At 40.9% G+C, this 27,154-nt stretch overlaps 1 protein-coding gene across 1 annotated transcript in view; it reads right to left on the reverse strand.

Moving 5' to 3' along the window:
• The window catches only part of LOC135556249 (receptor-type tyrosine-protein phosphatase F-like), a 426,619-nt gene that overhangs the window by 334,267 nt on the left and 65,198 nt on the right, over positions 1 to 27,154 (reverse strand). Inside the window, exon 2 of the mRNA XM_064989280.1 lies at positions 16,436 to 16,463. The gene's annotated coding sequence lies outside the window, so the exon portion shown is untranslated. The remainder of the gene's footprint in view (positions 1 to 16,435; positions 16,464 to 27,154) is intronic.

The following is a 27,154-nucleotide window of genomic DNA, read 5'->3' on the forward strand; positions in this document are numbered from 1 at the left end:
TGAGGCATCTGTTTCTCAAACTAGACACTAATGCACTTGTCCTCTTGCTAGCTCCTATTTCTAAGTGACCCCAAACCTCTGAACGGTAGTGTATGTCCCTTTTGAAAACAAATTAATGTTCTCATTAAGCCACTATCTTTCAGGCGGAACATTCACAAAAAACTATGCTTTCATTCCTTATCTTCAGAATAATATATTTTGATTTTCCCAAGCAGGCAGGCACAATAAAAAGTTGAATTATAGTTCCTTTATTTAACCACTTGAATCTTTATCTACTGCATTAACGGCAAATTGCGAAACAAATATAGCTTTTCATCAAAAACTGAGGTTGTTATTTAAACAACTACAGGGATAGTATAGATACTGGTTTTGGGTGAAGTATGCTAATATTACCGTGGGAGATGGCGACTTGTGGAGAACACACACAGGCCCCTTGAATCTACATGCTCACACTCAAACTCTCAACTTGGCAACTTAGTCTCACCTCAGTACAGGTATCTCATGGCAAAGATTGGCCAGAGGACAACTATTAGAGGTGCTATTCTTTAGTCAACGCTCTGTGACTGCTTTGTGTGTTTGTATGTGTGTTTACTTTGACCAAGTGGGGTTACTTTGTTAACAGACAAAAACAGTTGAAGTCAGAATTTGCAATTCTAACAAGACCAGACAGACAGATCTGGCTCTAGATAAAATAACAAAACTGAGAATCGCTTTAATCACCAAAATATAAATTCATCCAATACCAACTTTCCTTTAAATTCTTTGCACTTGACGACTTCTGCTATATAATACATTTTCAGAACAACAAAACAAAATGCAGTAAAGAGCCACACTTACCCATTTCAATGTCCAAATGAAAAATACACAATAAAGGAAACTCCTCAGGAAATAAAACGTGTCTTTGAAACTGCTGTCATTCCTCAAAAATACATACAAGATTCTACTCAATATCCATTAGTCCTTTAGCACAAAACCTCAGTCAGTCTGCAGTCAGAGAGAGAGAGAGAGAGAGAGAGAGAGAGAGAGAGACCAGGGTGGTGGGGACTAGCCACTACAGGTGGAGGGAAAGAAACTGGGAAAGAAGGAAGGTCGCAGCATTTCAGGTTGGCTGCTAAGTAGTCTAACTCTGGTTGTGTCTTTACTCCTTTGCCTCGAGCTGCCTGGCCCACTGAATCCTACCATCGGTGTGGGAGCCTTGCTGGGGTCACTGGAGCTCTATCTCTCCTGGGACACTCTCCAATGAATACCCACAGAGTTCTGAACAGGCCAGCAAAGCCACTGCCAATGCTACACTGTGACGTCACAGGTGTTGAGTTTCAAGCCATGGTTTTGGGGGAGGTGTTTTCAGGGGTCTGAGCCAATGGGAGGGTTTGTTGCAGGTTTGATTTTACACAGGTAGAACCAGACTCCTCCAACTCTCTCCCACCTAACCTGGCACTGAGTGGCTGAGAAGGAAAGAGAAGACAGAGGGGTTGGGTTGGGTGGGGGTTTAGCAAAGCATGTCTTGAGTATGTAGAAGTCGTTATTTGCCTGAAAACATGCAGACTGACTCTCTCTAACCAGCTGGAATGCTAATCCTGTTTGTGAGGTGAAGGAGTTTAAAAAGAACACTCATTGATTTTCAGTTTAAACTCAACCTGTCTGAACAAATAGAATAGAGCTACAGTAAAGACCATTCAAATAATGGTACAGACACAGAGAAATCTGACTACGGTAGGTAGTTAGCACAGCAGGAGGCCATTCCCTCTTGCTAGAACAAAATACTTCCCTATAGTGTACCAACCTGGTACAGACAAATCTTCCGTGTCTACTTATAGAATCGCAATGCTCTTCAGTGGTTGAGGTCTTGACTTTGAGCCAATCAGAGAGCACGAACCTCCACGTGGGGGAGCCTACAGAATTGACAAGAAACATGGACAAAGAGGTTCCTTTTCCTGGTGTAATCCACCCCTACTATTAGAATTAAACTCTTGATGTACTGGACTCATGATGGATCTCCTCTCTTTCCTTTCCATCTTGCTCCAAGGGATGGATGACTGGGATATCCGGCTGGAGCAATACATGAAATAAATTTGTATTAAATTAAAGAAGCCAATAAAGCAAACTGTTGGGGCATTTCGATTTTTATACTCCAGTTGAAAGTACAAAAAAGAAATAGCAATGTGACCTGTATTAACACTATTACAATGTTTAATATTGTGTTAACACCATTTCACAATGTTTTCTGAACCAAAAATAATAATCTTAGCCATTAACGATTAATCATTCTATAGTTCAGATTAAATCATTTGGTGTCATAAACCAATAACAAAAAATGCAGAGAACAAGGTAATGCAATTGTACCAGTGTATTTTGATTTCCATTATGGAGTCTCCTATTGGCTAAATGTGGCAAGACCACTTGTTGCAACCAACACATGTTGAGCTAGTTTTAAGGACTTGTGGGTGAATTTTGAGTGGTAATTTAACTGGAAAATGTAGCTCGACCTGCCAACCATGTGCAGAATAAAGCTTTATTTTCTAGAACAAGTCTTTACATCTTTTACATCCAGCGAAGGCGTTTTGTGCTTGAATAAGTTTTTGTTTTGTTATGTTCCGTTTGATAATGTACACCTGCTCATAAGTTAGCTAGCTACTGTAGGCAGTCACATACACTATATACAATGGTATGTGGAAACCCATTCAAATAAGCTATTTCTGCCACACCCGTTGCTGACAGGTGTATACACTCGAGCACACAGCCATGCAATCTCCATAGGAAACATTGGCAATAGAATGGCCTTACTGAAAGCTCAGTGACTTTCAACATGGCACTGTCATAGGATGCCACCTTTCCAACAAGTTCAGCAAATTTCTGCCCTGCTAGAACTGCCCCGGTCAACTGTAAGTGCTGTTTTTGTGAAGTGGAAACATCTAGCTGCAACAACGGCTCAGTGATGAAGTGGTAGGCCACACAAGCTCAATGAATGTGACCGCCTAGTGCTAAAGCACGTAAAAATGGTCTTTCTTTGGTTGCAACACTCAATACTGAGTTCAAAACTGCCTCTGGGAGCAAGGCAGAGCAGGCTGTTTGCCAGGAGCTTCATGAAATGGGTTTCCATGACCGAGCAGCCACACACAAACTTAAAATTATCCATGTGCAATGCCAAGCGTCGGCTGGAGTGGTGTAAACTCACCTCCATTTGACTCTGGAGCAGTGGAAACATTCTCTGGAGTGATGAACATTTACATTTACATTTAAGTAATTTGGCAGACGCTCTTATCCAGAGCGACTTACAAATTGGTGAATTCACCTTATGACATCCAGTGGAACAGCCACTTTACAATAGTGCATCTAAATAATTTAAGGGGGGGGTGAGAAGGATTACTTTATCATATCCTAGGTATTCCTTGAAGAGGTGGGTTTTCAAGTGTCTCCGGAAGGTGGTGATTGACTCCGCTGTCCTGGCGTCGTGAGGGAGTTTGTTCCACCATTGGGGGGCCAGAGCAGCGAACAGTTTTGACTGGGCTGAGCGGGAGCGGGAACTGTACTTCCTCAGTGGTAGGGAGGCGAATCACGCTTAATCACGCTTAATCATCTGTCAGCTCGATGGCAGCTCGATGGATGCTACCTGCCCATATGCATAGTGCCAACTCTAAAGTTTGGTGGAGGAGGAATAATGGTCTGTGGCTGTTTTTCATGGTTTGGGCTAAGCCCCTTAGTTCCAGTGAAAGGAAATCTTAACGATACAGCATACAGTGACATTCCAGACAATTCTGTGAATCCAACTTTGAGCAAACAGTTTGGGGAAGGCCCTTTCCTGCATGACAATGCCCCTGTGCACAAAGCGAGGTCCATACAGAAATGGTTTGTCGAGATCGGTGTGGAAGAACTTGACTGGCCTACATAGAGCCCTGACCTCAAACCCATCGAACACCTTTGGGATGAATTGGTACACTGACTGCGAGCCAGGCCTAACTGCCCAACATCAGTGCCCGACCTCACTAATGCTCTTGTGGAAATCCTTTCCAGAAGAGTGGAGGCTGTTATAGCAGCGAAGGGGAGATGAACTTCATACTAATGCCCATGATTTTGGAACGAGATGTTTAACGAGCAGGTGTCCACATACTTTTGGTCATGTAGTGTACACTTCATATAAAAAGAATGGGGTGGGAAATGCAGCACAATACACAGAACACTAAATGGTTTACCAAACTAGCTATCTAGCAAGATGATGAAGAAATAATGCAATTCACTCTCCATAATCCCATATTGCCAGTGCCGGTTTGCTTGCAAGCTAATGTTAGCAAAATGGTAAGCATTGTCGATTAGCATAACAGAGCTTGCTAGCTACTTGACAGCTAACCGGCAGCTGGTTCGTTTAAAAAATGGATCCATTGTGATTTAATTACGCTAGTTATCTAGTTGTGGCCATCTGGTTAGTATCAACAAGGGATTACTTCAAATTCTAGCTAACTAGCAACAACATTACCGTCATCTTGCTAGTTAGCTTACATTAGCTACAGCAGGCACAAGCCGAACAAGCTACTCCCACCTGGTGGCCTGTAGGATTTAAACAATCTAAATCGGCGATAGAACAGTTTTACGAGAACAACAAAAAGTTAGCACCTCTGCCAGAGTGTCTGTCGGTAGTTAAGTACTTATCGGCAGTTAGATTTATTGGTAAGTGTGACCCTTAACCGGTTCTTCAGAGGGAACAATCTAATGCCCCTTAAATGGCAAGTCACCAAGAAGAAAGCATGAAACAAAATGTATATGAAAAATAATGAAAAAGTGAGTTAATGCTGAAAACTTTTATCCAAAGCGTATTGTCTTGAGTTGAAGGAGCTAGTGAGAGTGTTTTCTTGAGCATGGTACTGATTGCTTATGACTGAGCGGTGCTTCAACTAAACACAGAATCAACCTCTCTGGCTGTCCACTTACAACCTGTTTACAGCAGCCTGTAGAGTCCACGTATGTGCCTCAGTCAAGCCAAACTAAACAGAATGCATTCATTTGTTTACTTGAAATTGGTAGTGATTACTTATAAATAGTGCCTCAACTGAGCACAGATAAAAACTTAGACTGCACTGTAAAACATTCCCTTAAAATTTTACAAATAAGATGTTGAAAAATTTAAGTTACAATGCATTTCAAACAGTAGGCAATAATATAATGAATTCTGGGTGTGTGAAATTAGGCTAAATATAAGCCCCAATAATAATTTTAATATTTTGTCAAAATAGTTTAACCTCGCAATAATCACTGATCTGGCATTCACGCCTGAATGTGAAAAGGGCCTTTTTGAACAGAACCACGCATAAAGCACATTCACTAATAATAACTTATTGTAGCAGGCATTATAGACAATTATCACAGGTGTCACGCACTGACCTTAGTATTCTTTGTTTTCTTCATTATTTTGGTTAGGTCAGGGTGTGACATGGGTGATATGTGTGTTTTTGTATCATTCTAGGGTGTTTGTACTGTCTAGGGTTTTTTGTAGATTTATGGTGTTGTTTTCATCTAGGTGTTTATTTTGATCTATGGTTGCCTAGATTGGTTCTCAATTAGAGGCAGGTGTTTATCGTTGTCTCTGATTGGGAACCATATTTAGGCAGCCATCTTCTTTGGGTATTTCGTGGGTTATTGTCTATGTTATATGTTAGCACATTGTTTACATAGCGGTCACGGTCGTCTTAATCGTTTTGTTGGTTTTTGTTTATATAAAGAAGAATGTATTCACAGCACGCTGCGCTTTGGTCCCCTCCATACGACAATCGTGACACAGGTCAAACAATCTCTCAAGCAAAAGCCCACATGCTTATAAGTAGCCAGCTGATCTTTATTTCAATTGGATCTATTTGCTAGCGAACAAGGCAGAACGGATGTATTGTTATGAACACATGCTTCTTTCCGTCTCCAACTGTTTGAACAGCATGATAACCTGTCCACTTTGTTCAGATGTTGAAATCAAGTGGCCTACCTTATTTCTCAGACTGAGAACAAGTTGGCAGTTTCCTAAAACACAATATCATTGTGTTTTATGCCTATTGCACATTTATAAAACACAGACTATACAGCTAGTGTAACAGTCTTTGGCTAAAATGCTGCTAGCAGTAGGTGGTACCGCAAAACTGAGCATTAATTTTCCAGTATCCATGTTCCTTGATACTCAGTAGTGTCTGCTTTGCGCGCAATTTGAATAGTTGATAAATAAAAAAGTATCGTTCAAGAGGTTAACTTCTCCTCTTACAGCAAAATAATGTCTCAATGTGTTTCGGTGTCCACATGACCGATTCTGTTGGACGAATCCTCAAATGCAAATAGTGAGTTGAAACGGCTTGTCAGAGAGGAGGAAGTGATCTCTCAATTTAGCTAGTGTGCGTGGCAGGAGAGGTACTTGACCTGCGTGTGTGTAAACAGGAGGAAGAGGTGAAGCAATTTCACTCTCGCCAAAATGTGCCCAAAATAAGCCCAATGCGTATCTATGGACATATTTTAGACCTAACCCAGCTAGGATTGAGGAATCGGCCAAGATACGAACTGATTGACTCAGCCCGGAATCGACTCAAAATGAATCACTGCCCAGAATCGGCCCAAGTACATCGGCCCTTTCCTGTCTACCGGGATTCAGCCAACTTTTTACTAGAATCCACCCAGATGCGGTCCGATGCAAATTGAAATAAAAGTATATCAAACTAACCAATTTAGTCATTTTTGCTATTATAAATTTTATAAATACAAATGATACCTATCCACAAAAAAAACATGTACATGGCCTGCCACAGCGCGATGACATCCCGGCCCGCCAAACCCTCCTCTAACTCGAACTATGCTGGGCCAATTGTGCGTCAACGCATGGGTCTCCCGGTCACGGCCGGCACAGGTCTCAAACCAGAATCTGTTGCAAGGCAGTTTGCACTGCGATGCAGTGTCATAGACCGCTGCCCCACTCGGGAGGCGCAGCTTATCAATTGCCTTGCACAAAGTATAAAAATACTAAAGTACTACACAGGATTCTTAAAGAATTTCATTTCAATGTTAATTGTATTTTTTTATCACAGAAACAATGAGAAAATTTCGAAATATAAAGCAGCCCATGTAATAATCTGCTAGAGAGTAGCCCCAATGGGCCCGAGCCCCAAGTAATACATTTGGGACAGATAACTATCCCTGGAATCGCACCGAGCCACATGTAATACAGTGCCTTGCAAAAGTATTTGTCCCTTGCAACCGCACTTGGTTTTTTCCTGTTTTGTTTCATTACAACCTTTAATTTAAATAGATTTTTATTTAAAGGTCATGTAATAGACATACACAAAACATTCCAAGTAATTGTTTCAAAAAATTCAAAAAAATAAATAACGGAAAAGTGGTGCATGCATATGTATTCACCCCATTTTCTATGAAGCCCCTAAATAAGATCTTGTGCAACCAATTACCTTCAGAAGTCACATAATTAGTTAGATTGCACACAAGTGGACTTTATTTAAGTGTCACGTGATCTGTCATAAGATCTCAGTATATATCTATTCTGAAAGGCCCCTGAGTCTGCAACACCACTAAGCAAAGGGCACCACCAAGCAAGCGGCACTAAGAGACCAAGGAGCTCTGCAAACAGGTCAAGGACAAAGTTGTGGAGAAGTACAGATCAAGGTTATGTTATAAAAAATATCCTAAACTTTGAACATCCCACAGAGCACCATAAACTCCATTGTAAAAAAATGGAAAGAATATGGCACCACCCCAGCAAGAGAGGGCTGTACCCTCCATAGAGCTGGGCTTTACGGAAGAGTGGCCAGAAAAAAAACATTGCTTAAAGAAAATGTGGGAGACTACCCAAACATTTGGAAGAAGATATTCTGCCCCGAAGAGACAAAAATGTAGCTATTTGGCCATCAAGGAAAACGCTATGTCTGGCGCAAACCCAACACCTCTCATCACCCTGAGAACAACATCCCCACAGTGAAGCATGGTGGTGGCAGCATCATGCTCTGGGGATGTTTTTCACTGGCAGGGACTGGGAAACTGGTCAGAATTTAACGAATGATAGATGGCACTAAATACAGGGAAATTCTTGAGGGAAACCGGTTTCAGTCTTCCAGAGATATGAGACTGGGATGGGGGTTCACTTTCCAGCAGGACAATGACCCAATTGAGAATTGAGAATCTGTGATATGAGGCTGAAAGATTTCCGCTGGTGTACAGCACTCATCCATCTTGAAGGAGCTGGAGCAGTTTTACCTTGAAGAATGGGCAAAAATCCAAGTGGCTAGATGTGCCAAGCTTATAGAGACATACCCCAAGAGACTTGCAGCAGTAATTGCTTTTTTTTGTAAATATAAAAATATTTAGCATCTTCAAAGTGTTAGGCATGTTGTGTAAATCAAATGATCCAGGTTGTAAGGCAACAAAATAGGAGAAATGCCAAGGGGGTGAATACTTTCGCAAGTCATTGTACATTTGGGCCAGATAACTCACACCGGAATTGGCCGAGCCCCAAGTAATATATACATTTGGGCCAGATAACTCACAACGTAATCAGCTCAAGCTCAAGCTCTGCATGCTAGTCATAAGTAATACTGCTGAAGGAGGCCAAGACTCGGTCCACATGATGTCGGCCGAGTCTGTTTCTCAGCCGTGTGCCCCAACTCTCAGCCGGAATCGGCCCAGATCCACTGTGCTAGCTGGGAAGCTTGTCGCCTGCCTTTGTGCTTTTGGGACAACAACTTTGATTGTTAGAGCAGAGACATGAACATCTCGTCATTATATTCAGATCTATGTTGTAAATGGGAGGTGCACACAGCACAGAAGGAACAAATGAGACGAGACCAAAAAAACAACAACATGAGGACATAAAAGCTGAAAAAAATGAAAGATACAAAAAACCTTGGTTCTTGTAATAAACGTATTTGGAATATTGCGCAAAAACATACATTCAAATGAATCAAATGTATTCAATAAATATCATCCAGACCTAGCGTGGAAAAGGTGAAAAAAATGATTGTTTTCTATCATTAATGACAAACCACCTGGGTCTTACAATTTGGATGAAAAATGACTGAGGATGATAGCGGACTATATTGCCACTACTATCTGCCATCTCTTCAATCTAAGCCTACAGGAAAGTGTTAACCCTCAGGCCTGGAGGGAAGCAAAAGTAATTCCAGTTCCCAAGAACAGCAAAGCAATCAAACAGCTGACCAATCAGCCTGTTACCAACTCTTAGTATACTTTTGGAGAAAATAGTTTGACCAGATACAATGCTATTTCAACAGTAAATAAATTAACAACCGACTTTCAGCAAGTTTATAGGGAAACATGTAAACACTTACACAAATGATAATTGGCTGAGAGATAGACAATAAGAAGATTATAGGAGCTGTTCGACTTCAGTGCAGCTTTTGACATTATCGATCTTAACCCTGCTGCTGGAAAAACATATGTGTTATGGCTTTACATCCTCTGCTATATTGTGGATAGAGAGTTACCAGTCTAACAGAACACAAAGACTGTTCTTTAATAGAAGACTCTCTAACATAATCCAGGAAGAGTCAGGCATTCCCCAGGGCAGCTCCTAATATTAAAAAAAAACTTAAAGCATTGTATTTGGGACAAACTCTAAACCTCAACTAAATATTTTTTTGAATAATGTGGAAATTGAGCAAGTTGAGAAGACTATACTGCTTGTTGTAACCCTGGATTGTAAACTCTCATGGGCAAAGCATATTGATGCAACGGTAGCTAAAAAGGGGAGAGGTATGTCCGTAATAAAGTGCTGCTCTGCTTTCTTGACAATGTTATCTACAGGCCCTAGTTGTGCCAAACCTGGACTATTGTCCAGACATATGGTCAAGTGCCACAAAGAGGGACATAGGCTAATTACAATTGTCCCAGAACAGAGTAGCACAGCCGGCTTGTAAATGTACATGGAGAGCTAACATTAATACTATGCATGTCAATCTCTACTGGTTTAAAGTAGATGACAGATTAGCTTCATCACTACTTGTATTTGTGAGAAGTATTGACATGTTGAATCAAATCAAATTGTATTTGTCACGGGCCGAATACAACAGGTATTACCATGAAATACTTATTTACAAGCCCTTAACCAACAGTGCAGTTCAAGAAAGACAATATTTACTAAATAAACTAAAGTCATTTTTTTAAATAAAAAGTAACACAATAAAATAACAATTGCCATCAGGTAACAGAGAGAACAGTCTATGATTTGGGTGACTGGGGTCTTTTGACAATTTTTGCACCGAGTTGTCTGTTTAAACGACAAGCCACAGCTCATGCATACCCCACAAGACATGCCACCAGAGGTGTCTTCAGTCACGAAAGCCAGAACAGACTGTGGGAAACACACAGTACTACATAGAACCATGACAACATGGAACTCTATTCCACATCAAGTAACTCATGCAAGCAGTAAAATCTGATTAAAATAACAGATATAACTACACCTTATGGAACAGCACAGACTGTGCCTTGGCAGCAGCTAATGGAGGATCCATAATGAAATATAAATACAGTCGATGAACTCAACCAGGGTTGGAAAAAAAAAAAATCATAGTGATCGCAAGTTAAGTTCCTGAAAATGTTGTATTTAAGGATACACTGGTCTTCAAAATAATTGTGATTACAACAAGATATCTTATGATCTCTGACCATCTCTGGATAGTGCCAATACTTTACTGAGATGTTCACGGTAACTTGATAACAGCTTACTGTAAATTGTAAAATATGTAAAATATCAAAGCAAGGAAACACTGTACAATACCTTAAAAGTGACTAATAAACTGTAAGAAACCTATTTGTACAAAATGTAACACTAATTCCAAGGGACTGAAGCAAGCAGGTTGGATGCTAGGCATTTGAATATTACAGCATATTAATAGAGGCCTAAAAAAAGGTTTTCAAACAGGTTGTGATTACTGGCCAAAACAGATCAAACACAAATGGTTACATATTCAACCATTCAAGGTTTAAGAACCACTAACCCTCGGATCTATCCCCAATAAAACATTTAATTATTAGGGAACTACTAACACATATCACTTAAATGCATACAGCATTCTCACTAACAGGTGCAACAAATAGAGCCTTTTACAAGACACCACTCCAAACATGCGGCATGGTACTGTGTTCTAAAATACAGTAAATTAGTGGCAGTAATTGGCCAGTAAATTGCTGTAGATTTTCGGGTCAAGGTTTGCATAAATCCTAAAATACAGTATAATTACTGTATTCTGTGGGGCTACAGCATTCTCACCTACAGGTGCAACAAATATCACCTTTTACAAGGCATGCCTTGAAATACTGTATGTTAATGACACAGAGACACTATCCCTGCCCACAACATTTTCCACAATGCACCATAATTAATTTTGTACAACAAATTCAAGGTATTTTACTGTGCATTCTACAGTGTTTAGTGTTGAAATGACAGAAAAGTCTTGGTGTGCAGCTCTTGAAAGAAATCAAATATTATTTGAACCTATGTCTGGTAACAGCAGCGTGTACAGTGAATCTACAACCAGGCTCACGCTCATGCTGAACTAAAACAAAGCACAACTGTAATACCCCTGAGACCGTCATACTCATACGGCCGCGGCTGCTTTGAGAGAAGGACCCATTTCAAATGAATATCACAGCACACCTTTTCAAAAGAAACATTCTCATGTTACTCACTGACAGATTTACGATGCCAGAAAAATGAGCCCCATACAATTTCATGGGGTCGAAAGAAACATGAAAGTGTGTGTGTGTGTGTGTGTGTGTGTGTGTGTGTGTGTGTGTGTGTGTGTGTGTGTGTGTGTGTGTGTGTGTGTGTGTGTGTGTGTGTGTGTGTGTGTGTGTGTGTGTGTGTGTGTGTGTGTGTGTGTGTGTGTGTGTGAGAGAGAGAGAGAGAGAGAGAATAACCACCTGGCAGAGGAAGCAGATGAGGCTGATTGGATTTCTTCCCCCATTCCAATTACATGGACACAAACACACGCATGCAGGCACACAAACAAATACGCACACAGGTCTGCATGATTAGTAGCGTGAAGTGTTGGTTAATGACCGTCTCATAATCATTCTTCATAAACAATGTCAGGAGGAAATCCAATCATCTGTGAACAGGAACATTACTTCCCATGCCTACAGTTATGCTGCTTCTGGAACTAGTCAGGGTACGAGACACAACTAATGAATTGAATGGTAACACAATCTGTGTTTTGAACACATTTGGCGAGTAAAAATTATAACTCTTATGCACCCATACTAGGGTGTACTGTATGTCGCCTTGTTACTAAAGGAGAGAGAATTCTCGTCCCAGATCTTAAAAAATCTCTTAGATGTGAAGTCCCCTGTTTTGGGGACCTGCGTGGTTCTGGGACCAGTTCCGACCGACGTTTTCGTTTATAAATCAATATGTGGACGCCATAGATCGAAATGTCTTGTAATTGAGCGGGAGCCCTGATTCTCACGGACACAGGAGTATGTCTCCGATACCACTTGTAGCTGGGATGTCACTCCTACCATTTAATTCGCTCTTCCGACTAACCAATAATTCCTGGCTGAACCCAGCAAATTCAGAGAGTGATTTACAGTTGAAGTCAGAAGTTTATATACACTTAGGCTGGAGTCATTAAAACTCATTTTTCAACCACTCCACAACTTTCTTGTTAACAAACTATAGCTTTGGCAAGCCGGTTAGGACATCCACTTTGTGCATGACAAGTCATTTTTCCAACAATTGTTTATAGACATATTATTTCACTTATAATTCTCTGTATCACAATCCCAGTGGGTCAGAAATGTACACACACTAAGTTGACTGTGCTTTTAAACAGCTTGTAAATTTTCAGAAAATGATGTCATGCTTTAGAAGCTTCTGATAGGCGAATTGACATAATTTGAGTCAATTGGAGGTGGACCTGTGGATGTATTTCAAGCCCAACCTTCAAACTCAGTGCCTCTTTGACATCAAGGTAAATAAAAAAAAATCAGCCAAGACCTCAGAAAAAAATTGTAGACCTCCACAAGTCTGGTTCATCCTTGGGAGCAATTTCCAAATGCCTGAAGGTACCACGTTCATCTGTACAAACACTAGAATGCAAGTATAAACACCATGGGACCTCACAGCCTTCATACCGCTCAGGAAGGAGGCGCGTTCTGTCTCTTAGAGATTAATGTACTTTGGTGCGAAAAGTGCAAATCAATCACAGAACAACAGCAAAGGACCTTGTGAAGATGCTGGAGGACACAGGTACAAACGTATCTATATCCACAGTAAAACGAGTTCTATAGCGACATAATCTGAAAGGCCGCTCAGCAAGGAAGAAGCCACTGCTCCAAAACCGCCATAAAAAAGCCGGACTACGGTTTGCAATTTCACATGGGGACAAAGATTGTACTTTTTGGAGAAATGTCATCTGGTCTGATGAAACAAAAATAGAAATGTTTAGCCATAATGACCATTGTTATGTTTGGAGGAAAAAGGTGGGAGGCTTGCAAGCTGAAGTACACCATCCCAACCATGAAGCACGAGGGTGACGGCATCATTTTGTAGGGTGATTTGCTGCAGGAGGGACTAGTGCACTTTACAAAGTAGATAGCGTCATGAGGGAGGAAATTGATGTGGATATATTGAAGCAACATCTCATGACGTCAGTCAGGAAGTTAAAGCTTGGTCGCAAATGGGTCTTCCAAATGGACAATGACCCCAAGCATACTTCCAAAGTTGTGTCAAAATGGCCTAAGGACAACAAAGTCAAGGTATTGGAGTGGCCATCACAAAAACCTGACCTCAATCCTATTGAATGTTTGTGGGCAGAACTGGAAAAGCGTGTGCAAGCAAGGAGGCCTACAAACCTGACTCAGTTACACCACCTCTGTCAGGAGGAATGGGCAAAAATACACCCAACTTATTGTGGGAAGCTTGTGGAAGGCTACCCAAAACGTTTGACCGAAGTTAAACAATTTAAAGGCAATGCTACCAAATACTAATTGAGTGTATGTAAACCTCTGGCCCACTGGGAATGTGATGAAATAAATTAAAGCTGAAATAAATCATTCTGTCTACTATTATTCTGACATTTCACATTCTTAAAATAAAGTGGTGATCCTAACTGACCTAAGACAGGGAATCCTTACTAGGATTAAATGTCAGGAAATGTGAAAAACTGAGTTTAAATGTATTTGGCTGAGATGTGTGTAAACTTCCGACTTCAAATGTATAGTCAGTAATGTCAAATTACTTATAGATTTTAACAAACAAAAAAATGTTCTGATTGTCATAGAATGACAGTAGTAACATGAGATGAAAGGCGAGTTCCTAACAAGTTCAGGAAGCCATACTACAGTGCTGTGACACATTCACAGCGGTGGGGGCAGACATATTGATCAAGAGACCTTCAGAAAATGTACACATTTTCTCTAGCACTAAACATACAAATATATATTTTACAGTTGTGACATCTTACAGTTAGTTGTTTTATAAATTGATTTGAATTCAAATCAAACTTTATTTGTCACATGCGCCGAATACAACAAGTGTAGACCTTACCATGGAATGCTTAATTACAAGCCCCTAACCAACAGTGCAGTTCAAGAAGAGTTAAGAAAATATTTACCAAGAAAACTAAAGTAAAAAATAGAGTAACACAATGAAAGAACAATAACAAGGCTATATACAGGGGGTACCGGTACCGAGTCAGTGTGCGGGGGTACGTGTTAGTTGAGATAATTTGTACACGTACTGTAGGTAGGGGTGAAGTGACTATGCATAGATAATTAACAGTAAGTAGCAGCATTGTACAAAACAAATGGAGGGAGGGGGGTGTCAATGTAATAGTCTGGTGGCCATTTGATTAATTGTTCAGCAGTCTTATGGCTTGGGGGTAGATGCTGTCAAGGAGCCTTTTGGTCCTAGACTTGATGCTCCGGTACCGCTTGCCGTGAGGTAGCAGAGAAAACAGTCTATGACTTGGGTGAGTGGAGTCTCTGACAATTTTATGGGCTTTCCTCTGACACCGCCTATTATATAGGTCCTGGATTGCAGGAAGCTGGTACCCAGTGATATACTGGGCCGTACGTAGTAACCTCTGTAGCGCCTTACGGTCAGATGCCAAGTAGTTGCCATACCAGGACGTGATGCAACCGGCCAGGATGCTCTCGATGGTGCAGCTGTAGAACTTTTTGAGGATCTGGGGACCCATGCCAAATCTTTTCTATGTTTAGAAAATATATACGTAATTTAAAGCTTTATTCATGCAGTTTTGTTGAATTGGAAGCACATCATATAAAACATGTTATATTTGTATCTTATTTGTACTGTGTACTTGAGCTTGTGTCCTCAAAGGTTAATACACCACAACAATGTATAACTATTTTTTAACAGAAAGGTGAGATTTTGACATGACGAGTTACTGTTTATAGCCCTCTTATGATAAATAATTGCTTTTGGGGATTATATACATTACATTTAGTTACATTTAAGAGGTTTTAAGCAACTAAAGCCAGGATGCAGAAATAAAACAATTGAATTGAATTAAAAGATAACACATACACACACGCACACGCACACACACATACACACACACAACAATATTTGGAGAAATGTAAATAGGCACACCAACAAGGTAGACTACCGTAGAGTTATTAATTCACAACATTATGTTGAGTGCATATTCACTCTCTATGAGCTACTAAAAGACAACTTTTCACAGACACTTTTTATTACTGGAAGGCTATGTTAAAAGACAGCCCTTGAATGGCAGGAAATGGTGCTATTTAAAGATCCAGTATTACCCCTGCCATTAAGCCTGTGCTGAGGGGCCCATGTCAAACCCCCTCAGCTTAGAGAGAACACTGTCATGGCGCATTTCTACACAAAATGTACCCGTGTTTTATCCCAAAAAGGCTCAGATACTTCTGCTTCAATCTACATTTCTCACTGGCCCATGGCTCTGGTAGACCTGCTCGCTCTGGTAGACCTGCTCTCACCTGGGGCCAAAGCCAGGCCACTGGTACTTTTCAGATTGCTAACTGTGAACGTTAACATCTCTCACAAAGCATCTGTTTTGATTATGCAGAGGTTTTTGATTCTGCTCTTCACAAGTCCTCAGTGTCACAATCTTACTGGAAACACAATTACACTAGTTTTCATTCACATAAAACTCTGGTGTGCCGGTAAGTCTCCATGGAAATGCAGCATCAGGGTGGTGAGCACTGGTAAATAAATACCACAGCACAATGAGACCACACCACACAAAGGGCTGTGCAAATGCTGTAGGATACAAGAGAAATAGTAAACGCCTTCTTTTCTGATGAGAATGCTGAGGAGAGACAGAGAGAGGGGGGGATAGAGAGAGAGAGAGAGAGAGAGAGAGAGAGAGAATGGGAAATATTTACATTTAACATTTTAGTCATTCAGCAGAAGCTCTTATCAAGAGAGACTTACAGTTAGATGGGGAGAACGAGCGGGAGAGCTAGAAAGAGAGAAAGGGATGGGGAGAAGGAGAGAGATAGAGACATGGGTAGGGAGTGAGAGAGAAAGAGGAAGAGAGAAAGTTTATAACAACATTTGTTCTCCACCCACACAACAAATACTTTTTCATCAGTTATCCCAAGAGGTATTGACAAACTGGAGATGCATTTAAATAGCTGAATTAAAAGAGGAAATTAGTCAATGTGAAGGGCAAAGCCATAGCATCCGCTCTCCTCTCTCTCTCTCCTCCAGCTCTTCTCAGCACACTGACTGACTTCAAAGGGCAGGGGTGGTGCAGAGTAACACACATGTGCCCCATGGCCTACTCATCACGCATGCACGTGACACACATTGCATGCACGCGGAGGAAACGCACACGCGCACGAGCACACACACACTTCCCTGGGTGCCTGGCTGTCAGAAGATGACATTCACCCAGTCTAACAACCAGGGAACCTTTTGGTTTTCATTCTCTCTCTCCTCTATGGGGAGGTAAGTAGGGAGCAGCTTTGGCTCTTGTCGCTTTATAAGGTTAGAGAGGAAACAGGGGATTTGGGAGATTTATGCCCGGGCTGTGTGATCCTGTAGTGTGACGCTGTGTGATGCTACTGTGATACCGTATGACGCACGGAGGTGTCATTATCATACACAGAATGGATTCTCTTTTTGTTGTTCTAATTACAGATGTGGCCTCTTCCACTACACTGGGGAATCATTAGAGGGCTGTCTCAAGGCTTCCTGTTGGCTCTCTGTCACAAATTAGACGCACAATGGTAGCACAGACTCACACATCCGTCACAATTACCTAGACCAGACAAGCCCAGTCCAGCTCAACGCAGCTCAATTGTAGCCCCACCCCTTGCCCCAGCACCACCCCCGGACCCAAACCCAACCCAAAACCTAAACCCCTCACAACCCAGTCCCGGGCACAGCACAGCACAGCCCACACCTCCACAGGCTTCTCGCCCAAGCCTGTTGCTGACCTCTGTCTTATATCACCACTTCACTTTGGTTCTGTTGCTGTTTTTCTACTTTTCAACAGAAGATGCTTCTTAAATGTAAAGCTTGTAAAGAATATTGATTTTCTTCAGTAGTTTGAAGAGGAAAATAGCCTTGAAACCTGTGTTGCGCAAGTATCAACATTGCTATCTATAACCTTCATAACCATCAGCCAGCCAACTAGAGTGAAGAGTTAGTGCCCAACAAAATGGCCAATGTTAGCTGGTGTTTTCAGTGTACCATTTCTAGTATTGATTCAAGTGTTAAATTAACACTCATTGGTGTAAAGGTACCCCAGTGTTGGTGTTAATAACTAGTGTTAAACAAAATCCACAGCCACTTTATCATATTTCCCAGCATACTCTATTACAGGTAGATTGTTTGAATTGACTGTTTCAATATCTTATGTTTTTGCCTGTACATGTACTGATTAATTAATCTTATGCTATTCAAATAAAAACAACGTACATTTACCTAAACTAATTGCACCCATTACTGAAATGGTTTATCCAATTTATATGGGTTAGGTAGGTTTATTTCTTAACCTTCCCAACCCGGCAGTCATTCTGAATGCAGGCTGCGGGTAAAAAGAAATTCTAAATGTTTGATGTCCCCAGTCTACCTGGATCATTGCTACTCTCCCTTCTGGGATGGCTAAAAAGCCCTCCTTCTCGCTCACTTTGGCAAACCAGATCACGCCTCCATTCTGCTCCTCCCAGCTATGGGCAAAGACTTCGGAAGGAAGCACCCATGGTAAGGAATGTTCAATGTTGGTCTGACCAATCGAAGTCTATGCTTCAAGATTGTTTTGATCATGTGGACTGTGTTCCGGGTCGCCTCTGAGAATATTATCAACATATACACTGACTCAGTGACTGGGTGCATCAGGAAGTGCATAGAGGATGTTGTTCCCACTGGAAAGATGAGAATTTATCCAAAACAAAAATCGTGGATATATGGCAGCATTCCCACAAAACTGAGGTGGAGTCGTAACTCAACGGCTCAGACACAGGGACCACAGACAATCAAGTATTACAAAGGGAAAGACAGCTATGCCGTGGACAATGCCACCTTGCTCCCGGACAAGCTAAACACCTTCTTTGCTCTTTTTGAGGAAAACAACATCGAGCCACCGATACGAACCCCAGCCGCTTACGAGGACTGTGTGCTCTCATTCTCTTTTGTTGCACACATATCCAGTAAACATGTTGGAATACAAATGTTTTAAAGTTTGACTGCAGAATTTATTATGTAGCATTGATGTAATGACACGGACGATCTGATTGAGGAGTAAATCATTTGTGTTAAGTGTATTAACCCTTATCAAGGCTGCAGGCCCAGACGGCATCCCAAGATGCATCCTCAGAGCATGTGCAGACCAGCTGAATGGAGTGTTCACGGACATATCCAATCTCTTCATATCCCAGTCTGTTATCCCCACTTGCTTCAAGATTTCTACAATTGTTCCTGTACCCAAGAAAGTGAAGGTAACTGAAATAAATTACTATTGTCCCATAGCACTCACTTCTGTTATCATGAAGTGCTTTATGAGGCTAGTTAAGGATCATATCACCTCCACCTTACCCAACACCATAGACCAAGGGTATTCAACTCTGACCCTATGAAGTCCGGAGCCTGCTGGTTTTCTGTTCTACCTGACAATTCATTGCACACACCTGATTTCCCAGGTCTAAATCAGTCCCTGATTAGAGGGGAAGAATGAAAAAACCGCAGTAGCGTTGACGTCCAGACTTGAGTTTGAGGGCCCTTAGACCAAATACAATTCACATACCGCCCAAACAGATCCACGGACGACGCAATCGGCATTGTACTGCACAATGCCCTATCTGGACTTCCTGAGGGGCCGAGCCCAATTGGTGGAGGTAGGCAACAACATCCCCGCCGACCCTCAACATGGGGGTCCCACTGGGGTGTGTGCTTAGCCCCCTCCTTTACTCCCCGTTCACCCATGACTGCATGGCCACATAGGTCTCCAACTCATTCAACAAGTTTGTTGACGACACAACAGTGGTAGGCCTGATTACCAATAATGACGAGACAGTGTGATGAAGAGAGGCTTACGAAATTGAGTTTGGCCCGTAAGATCCTCACAAACTTCTACAGATGCACCATTGGTAGCATCCTGTCGGGCTGCATCACCGCCTGTAATGGCAATTGCGCCGTCTGTAACCGCAAGGCTCTCCAGAGAGTGGTGCGGTCAGCCCAATGCATCACCAGGGCACATTGCCTGCCCTCCAGGACATATACAGCATTCGGTGTCACAGGAAGACCCTCAGCCACCTGAGCTACGACCTGTTCTCCCCACTACCATCTAGATGGTGAAAAAGAGTACAGGGACCGAGAGACTGATAAACAGCTTATATCTCCAGGCCATCCAACTGTTGAACAGTCACCACTAGCCACCTGAGCTACGACCTGTTCTCCCCACTACCATCTAGATGGTGAAAAAGAGTACAGGGACCGAGAGACTGATAAACAGCTTATATCTCCAGGCCATCCAACTGTTAAACAGTCACCATTAGCCAGCCTCTGCACAGTACCCTGCCTTAACCTTAGTCACTGTTACTAACCAGCTACCACCGGGTACTCTACCCTGCACTTTATAGACTGCTGCCTTGTACATAGAGTCATTGAACTATATTTATATTCTGGGATCTGACATTGCTCATTCTGATATGTCTTAATTTCTTTATTTTTACATTCTGGATTATGTGTATATTGTTTCATATTTCTAGGTATTACTGCACTGTTTGGAGCTAGAAACACAAGCATTCCACTGCCTCTGTGATAACATCTGCAAATTTGTGTAGGTGACCGATAAACTTTGATTTGATTTCAATTGCAATGATACATCACCTTACAAGCCATCATAATTTAAGTTGCAGTCCTAAAATATACTCGATTTTAAAACTAGGGCCTTAAAATATCACCTAATTAAATACATATTGTATTCATGAACTAAATTAGAATGAGGGGATATTCAGGAAGAATTTACTTGATGAAAACCACAATTTAGATATTTAATTAAAACAATGATGTCACTGTCCCTAACACATTGTGTTATGGGTGGTAAAGCTACAATGCTCTTGAAATGTAAGGCACTCTGGGAAATATGCAAATAAGACTTCCCACTGTGCAGTGTGTTAATTTATTACAGAAAAGTGTGGACCCATTTAGACATTGGGAGAGTGTTAAATTTAAAGAGTGACTTTATTGAAAATCAGATGTTTTAGGCAGTGAAGCTAATCGAATAACCGTGTAATTTACCAGTATGGATCAAGAACGCGATGAAAATGAACTGTTCAAATCATTTAAATACGCCTACATTCATTTTTATTAACTTTACCTTCATGCAGATAAACTTTCCCTAATAGCGGAAGTGTTTACGAATGATTTTAAGCAATTGTTTTGGAACTTCATCTGTCTACATCTCCTCCTTTTTTCAACTGTTATTTGATAATCTAGCAGCTAATCGTTTTAATTTGCGGGGTGTAGAAACCTAGGCTATGCTATGGCACCTCAGTAAAAAAATATAGTTTGATGTGTATACTTATACAATGCACGTTTTCATTGCTTGCTAGTAAATAAATAAATCTGTTTGTTTTTTTAAACAGGTTGGATGTGTCTGACTATTAATTAATAATTGAACAGCAATCGACAAGGTTGTTCTGGCTATAATACGCATAATGTCGTGTCAAATGGACAATGCATCAATCCTATCCAACCTGCATGGTATAATTTGATAGGGAATCTTTCCTTCATTTATCGACTAAACAACACTGATTAATAGGCTATGGATATGTTGCATGTATTTGTTTCTATTTTAATGACTGTCAACTTACTCTTCACACTATCACGTAGCTCTTTCCCCTTCATTCAGACTCCTTGCCATTGATTATCTTATTTCCTACTTTTGGAAAACCTAAGGTAGGTTTTTTTTAATACGTTTTAAAGAAATAATAAATATTTGCTGTTGTATTTTACATACGCTGGTGGCGTTGAATGACAGATACTTTTACGGGGGTGTGCGTGTGTGAGTTCGAGCTTCTATCTATAGGCCTATGTGTCCAATCAGAGTTTCCTAAAGTATCCTGTGTGGGAAAAGAAGCTGTTGCTCAGTATAAATTGTTATCTGGGGCACTGCCACTGCCAGGTCTATAGGTTCGTTGTGTGAATTAATTCATTCATTTCTCTCTCTGTTTTTTTATGTTTGCAATGCATCAGTGCAACAAGGTATCAATTTACCCCATGTGATTACATGACATCAGAGCTGGTCTACACGTCGCTCTCGCCATTCAAACTCCTCCGCCAGTTCATTGCCAAAGCTGTAGTCTCTTTCATAGGCATTCAACAAGCAAAATGATCGATCGATGCTTCTCTACTCTAATAGACCTAGGCAAATTATGTTTTTTTAAGGCTTTAAATAATATTCAAACGATATTGTTGTTCAATTGTCGATTGAAGGGCTGCTCCTTCAAGAGCAAGAGAGACGGGAACGAGATATGGCAAGTGGAGCTGTCAGCGGAGATGCGTGAATTGAGCAAGAAGGTTACAGCGAAGAAGACAGGGATGTGTACATTAGAGGTTAATGAATATAGTAATACATCATTCGTATAGCTATATACAGGCCTGCTAAAGTGAATCTAGGCGACCAGCTGTGCTATTGGCATCCCTAAACGATAGAGAAAAAAATGCCCGTCGGAGTTTATACCCATATCAATAAGTGGTTGCACAGAATTAGATAAAGCACTCAAATTAAAATGCAGTGTCAACATAGCCAACCATTGTTTCATTAAAATTGATCAACAGCTGATCATTAGGCTTGGACAGGTTGCATGCATGTGTTTCTATTTTCTAATTGTTGTCAATTTCATCTTCATGCTTATCTCATCTGTCTCTATATATCCCCCTTCAAACGTTCCTCATCAATATATATGATTAGCTACATTGATTTAGCGTTGTCCAATAATGTAGACAATTTTGTTAGAGCCTAGACAAAGGATTTGAAGTTAATATGTTTTTTGGAAAGGACAAATGTGATTTGCTTATGTGCCCGAGTGTGATGCGCTGCAGGCGGTTTTGATTGATGGTTCCTTTTAGGTGGATGGGTTAACTCATTTTCTATGCCCATTCAATAAAGTATCCTAAAATAGTTATAGACCGCCTGGATTTCATCTCTTTGATCAGATCGAAAATAAGAACCGTGTCTTGTTTCAGGGTCCGCATCATATGCGAGGAATGACTACAGGTGCCTGTTGTGTGTTTTGTGCAATTGAATGAAACATAGCAAAGCTCCGTTCACGAGTCATCCTATAGGATGCATAGCCTTCATCCTAATATATTCAGCAGCATATTATTTTTCCAATAGTATTTTTCTTATTTTTATTCTCATTACTGCATCCTCTCTAGTCACTTTGAACAAGATATTGCCACAGAAAACGACCGCAGCAGCGTTGGTAGCGTTGTGCGAATTGTTCAGAAAAGTGGAGGGAAAAATGCATTGGACTTGGTGTGAATTACTTAGTGCGTCAAATTTCTCACAAATCTCACATTTCTTAAATGATATACTAGACTAATATTTACGTAATAATTAGCTAATAACTTCCAAAATTATAATGAAATGCTAATGATAATAACGAAATGTAATGATAATAGTGAAGTTGCAGAGAAAAGCTACATGATACTGAGCTGGATGTTCCAGTTTAGATGGTTTAGGCAGTCTTGTTAGCTCCTCAACCACAGCAGTCAATCGGAGTGCAGGTTGTAGGTGATAGAATACTCCAATTGTTGGATATCCTCTCTCTGGATGGATTTATGTGTTTAACGTGTTCATGTGTATGGGGCCTGAGGGCACACAGAGTGTTGTGAAATCTGTGAATATATTGTAATGTTTAAAAAATTTTATAAACTGTCTTTAATTTTGCTGGACCCCAGGAAGAGTAGTTGCTGCTTTTGCAACAGCTAATGGGGATCCATAATAAATACAAATACAAATGTGTTTAAAAAGTGTTCTTGTGAATAAACATGTTCTGGTGTTTACAATCTAAACACTGCGCCATGTTTTCATTGAAACTCTAAATGCCTTGATTCATTTAAAAAGTCTTACAGCAAAGTGTTTAGTTATGTGTTTGCATCCTAACTAATTTCTGGCCTGGGCCTGTCAGTCACAATATCGTTCTGGCCTGGGCCTGTCAGTCACCCCTATAAGATGCACGGAAGGGGAGCTTGGGGAGTCTACACTCTTAGAAAAAAGGTTTGCAGAGGGATAGGGTTCTACCAATAAATGTTTTGATCAGAAGAACCCCTTTTGGTAGACAAGGGTTCTTTGTAAGGCAAAGGGTTATATCTAGAACCTTTAACATCCTATGAACTGTATTTGGAAGAAAATGTTATTTCATGATTATTTGGAAGGCAAGAAAGATAAAAAAAAACATCATATATAATATTTCCCAGAATGCTCTATTGCAGGGATATTTTTAGAATTGTTTGACTGTTATATCTGATGTTTTTGCCTTGATTGGTTGATCAATTTCATGCTACACAAAAATAAATAGCATACCATTTTCTAAACTAATCCAATCTGTTCGTAGTTATTGCACCTGTTACTGAGATGGTTGTTCCTGTCACAGATCCCTCCGGAACTGTCATTACTCATACCTGGTCCATATTCCCATTTGCTTAGTAATTGTATAAGTGTGCCCTTTGTTCACCATTGTCCTGTTGATCATTGTTCCAATGTCCGTTGGTTGTGTGAGTACCTGTGCTGTGTTGTTTTGGCTTTCATGCTGCGTGTATTGTGCAGATGATTACGGGTCTTGTCCCGTGTGGTATGTTTGTGCAAATGTGTATTTATTCGAGGTTATTTATTTGTATTCATCCTTGCTCTTTTGTTTGGGTTTCCCTCCTGTGTTTTGTATATGTGTTTGTTTGATCTTCGTCCCTGTGCCTTTACATGGCACACTGTAATTTGGGTCAATAAAAACACTATTACGCATTCCTGCGCCTGTCTCCCGATCCTTTATTCCAATGTGGCAGTTCCAGTTTAAATGATTGAGGTGACGTAGTCTCAGTGGTTAATTGTGGTTAATCTTCCCTACACTGGTAGTCATTCTGAATGGCGGATATGAGTGAATAACAATTCTACTTGTTGGATATCCTAACTCTGTCTGGATGTCAATAGGAATTACAAATCACTTTGCAAGCCGGGCATCATGTGACTTACAGGCCTGTAAACCAGGAGATTCCTAACACCTCTGTGTTAGGGTTTAACTAGGCCCTCAAAGAAATGCCTTAGAGATGTAATGTATTGTCATAAATCATACCATTTTTAAAGGCTGGTGGAACTGTTCATAGAGGGTTCTAGGATGAACCCTCCAAAGATAAAAGGGTTTTCTGTAGAACCATTCATAGACTGTTCTGGGAAGAAACTTTAGATGATAAAATGATAGAACTATATGCAGGGGGTTCTTTGAAGAACCCTATGTAGACAGGTATAGATAGAAACCGCTGCAAAGGGTTCTACCCAGCACCAAACAGGGTTACCCTATGGGGAAAATCCAAGAACCCTGTATGGTTCTACTTAGCACCTTTTTTTCGAAGCTAGAGACGAGGGTACATTGTCAACCAGGGTGGAAAGCGTTGGCAGAAAGCTCACAGCATCAGCACAACCCTACATCAGGGCTGGAAGCGAGGACAATTTACGTGTCCCAAATGTCACCCTATTCCCTATAGAGTGCATGACTTTTGACCAGAGCCCTATGGGCACTAGAAAGGGAAAGGGTGCCAATTGGAACGCACTCGAGTAGTCACGTCCGGTCCTGTGTGTTCTCTCTCTTAAAAGGGCTCCTAGAAGTAAGAAGCATTACAGGCATAACAAAGCCGTGTGATTCCTACAGGAAGTCACCTTTGGCCTGGTGCTGCAGGCTGATGACATTAAACATGTAAGGAATTGAGGAAGAGGGTCGCTAAATCTCTGACTTCCAGCCATACAGATCACACAGAATGTCACAGGGATTCTTCAGAGGAAAAGAGATGAATACGAGTTTCTGTGTGGCCACGGCACACAAGACGGGACCTTGACATTATTCTCTTTATGAGTGTGTGGAGGTGTGGGGGAAGAGAGGGAGAGGGTGTGAGTGAGAGAGGGAGCGAGAGAAACACTCCCCAAGGCAGAATAGAGGGGAAGAGGTTAGGGGTTTTCTGTTTTATTCCACACTAATAAAGTGTGTGAAGAAATAGAAGATACCTACAGTAGGAAGCTATGAACAAGGCAGTTAACCCACTGTTCCTAGGCCGTCATTGAAAATAAGAGTTTGTTCTTAACTGACTTTCCTAGTTAAATAAAGGTAAAATAAATAAAAAATGTGTGGTTGGAGAAATGACCATGGGACTGCTTTTCTCTCTACAGCACTCCAATTCAAATTTGGACCTCAAAACCAGTATGTTCCATTGCTTTTATTTCATTATTCCCTTCATATCAGGGACTGATTTAGACACCAGGTGGGTGCAATTCATTATCTGGTAAACCAGCTGTAGTCCGGACTTTGTAGGGTAAGATTTCAATACCCCCTACAGTATCTTCATGTAAAACCTGTAACGTACAGTAAGAGTGTTTTGGCATGTTATTATCTATTAAGACCTCACCAAACAAATGTAATGATCACTATTCATCAAGCCTACGGAAACATTTTCACCAAGCCATGTACGTTTTAGACTCCTAGTTCCAGTTACATTTCCAGTTGAATCTCATCTAAAAGTGTGCTTGAAGGACAGAGTATTGTTGTGGCCAGTTCAGTTATTGGAACTTCCCGGGCTGCATCTCGCAATTATGATGTAATGATGTTAACATTGACTTTGTTGTAAAAACTTCTACTCAATTAGTTTTTACTCACTCAACTTCTGCCACTTCATTAGGAATACCATGTTACGCTACAGGGAGACAGTTTGCACGTCTTTTGTAATAGTTCTAAGGACTACAGAGCACTGTGGCTATAGAAAAGCCCTTAATTCAAATCGTCTGTTTGAAATTAGTCAAGTATCGGTCGTAGAATCACAACTGTAAGCTGGCGATCAACAAATGTATCCACCTAGAAAGCCCTCGAACCTGTACTGCAGTGGGCTAAATCAGGGTAACACAGAGTGATTCTTGGTAGTCTTAAGAAAATCTACTTTGAAACAAAAGTATACGCCTGACACATATGGCTGTGGGCTTAAAAAAAGAAGACACCTGTACCATGTCAGATATGGAGTTGAAATGTATTCAATTTTGAGTTTGCCTCCCAATATTACACTTCATACACACCACAGAAGACTGAAATAGAACAAAACTTTTTTACATAGAAACACCTGATTATTAATGATAAAACGTGTGAATAGCATGGGCCCAAAGAGTCTTAACCCGGCCCAGTATAGCTTGAACAAAGAACAACACAACATTAAACCACAACCAGAGGTGCAAGAACAACATCTCAAGACTAGCTATCTATGACTCTGGTTATATCCACCTCTATGCACAACTTTTATAGCATTAGCATAGCCCTGTGACTGAGCCTGAACAGCCCGGATCAAGGAGCATTGTCCTCACACTGGTGTGAGATAGATCCCAGGGCTGTCATTGGCTGGATGTGTCTAACAAGGTGCCTGTGTGAGAGCAGACAGGTATGAGGATAAACC

The sequence above is a fragment of the Oncorhynchus masou genome, chromosome 15 (assembly GCF_036934945.1).
Source record: "Oncorhynchus masou masou isolate Uvic2021 chromosome 15, UVic_Omas_1.1, whole genome shotgun sequence".
Classification (NCBI taxonomy): Eukaryota; Metazoa; Chordata; class Actinopteri; order Salmoniformes; family Salmonidae; genus Oncorhynchus; species Oncorhynchus masou.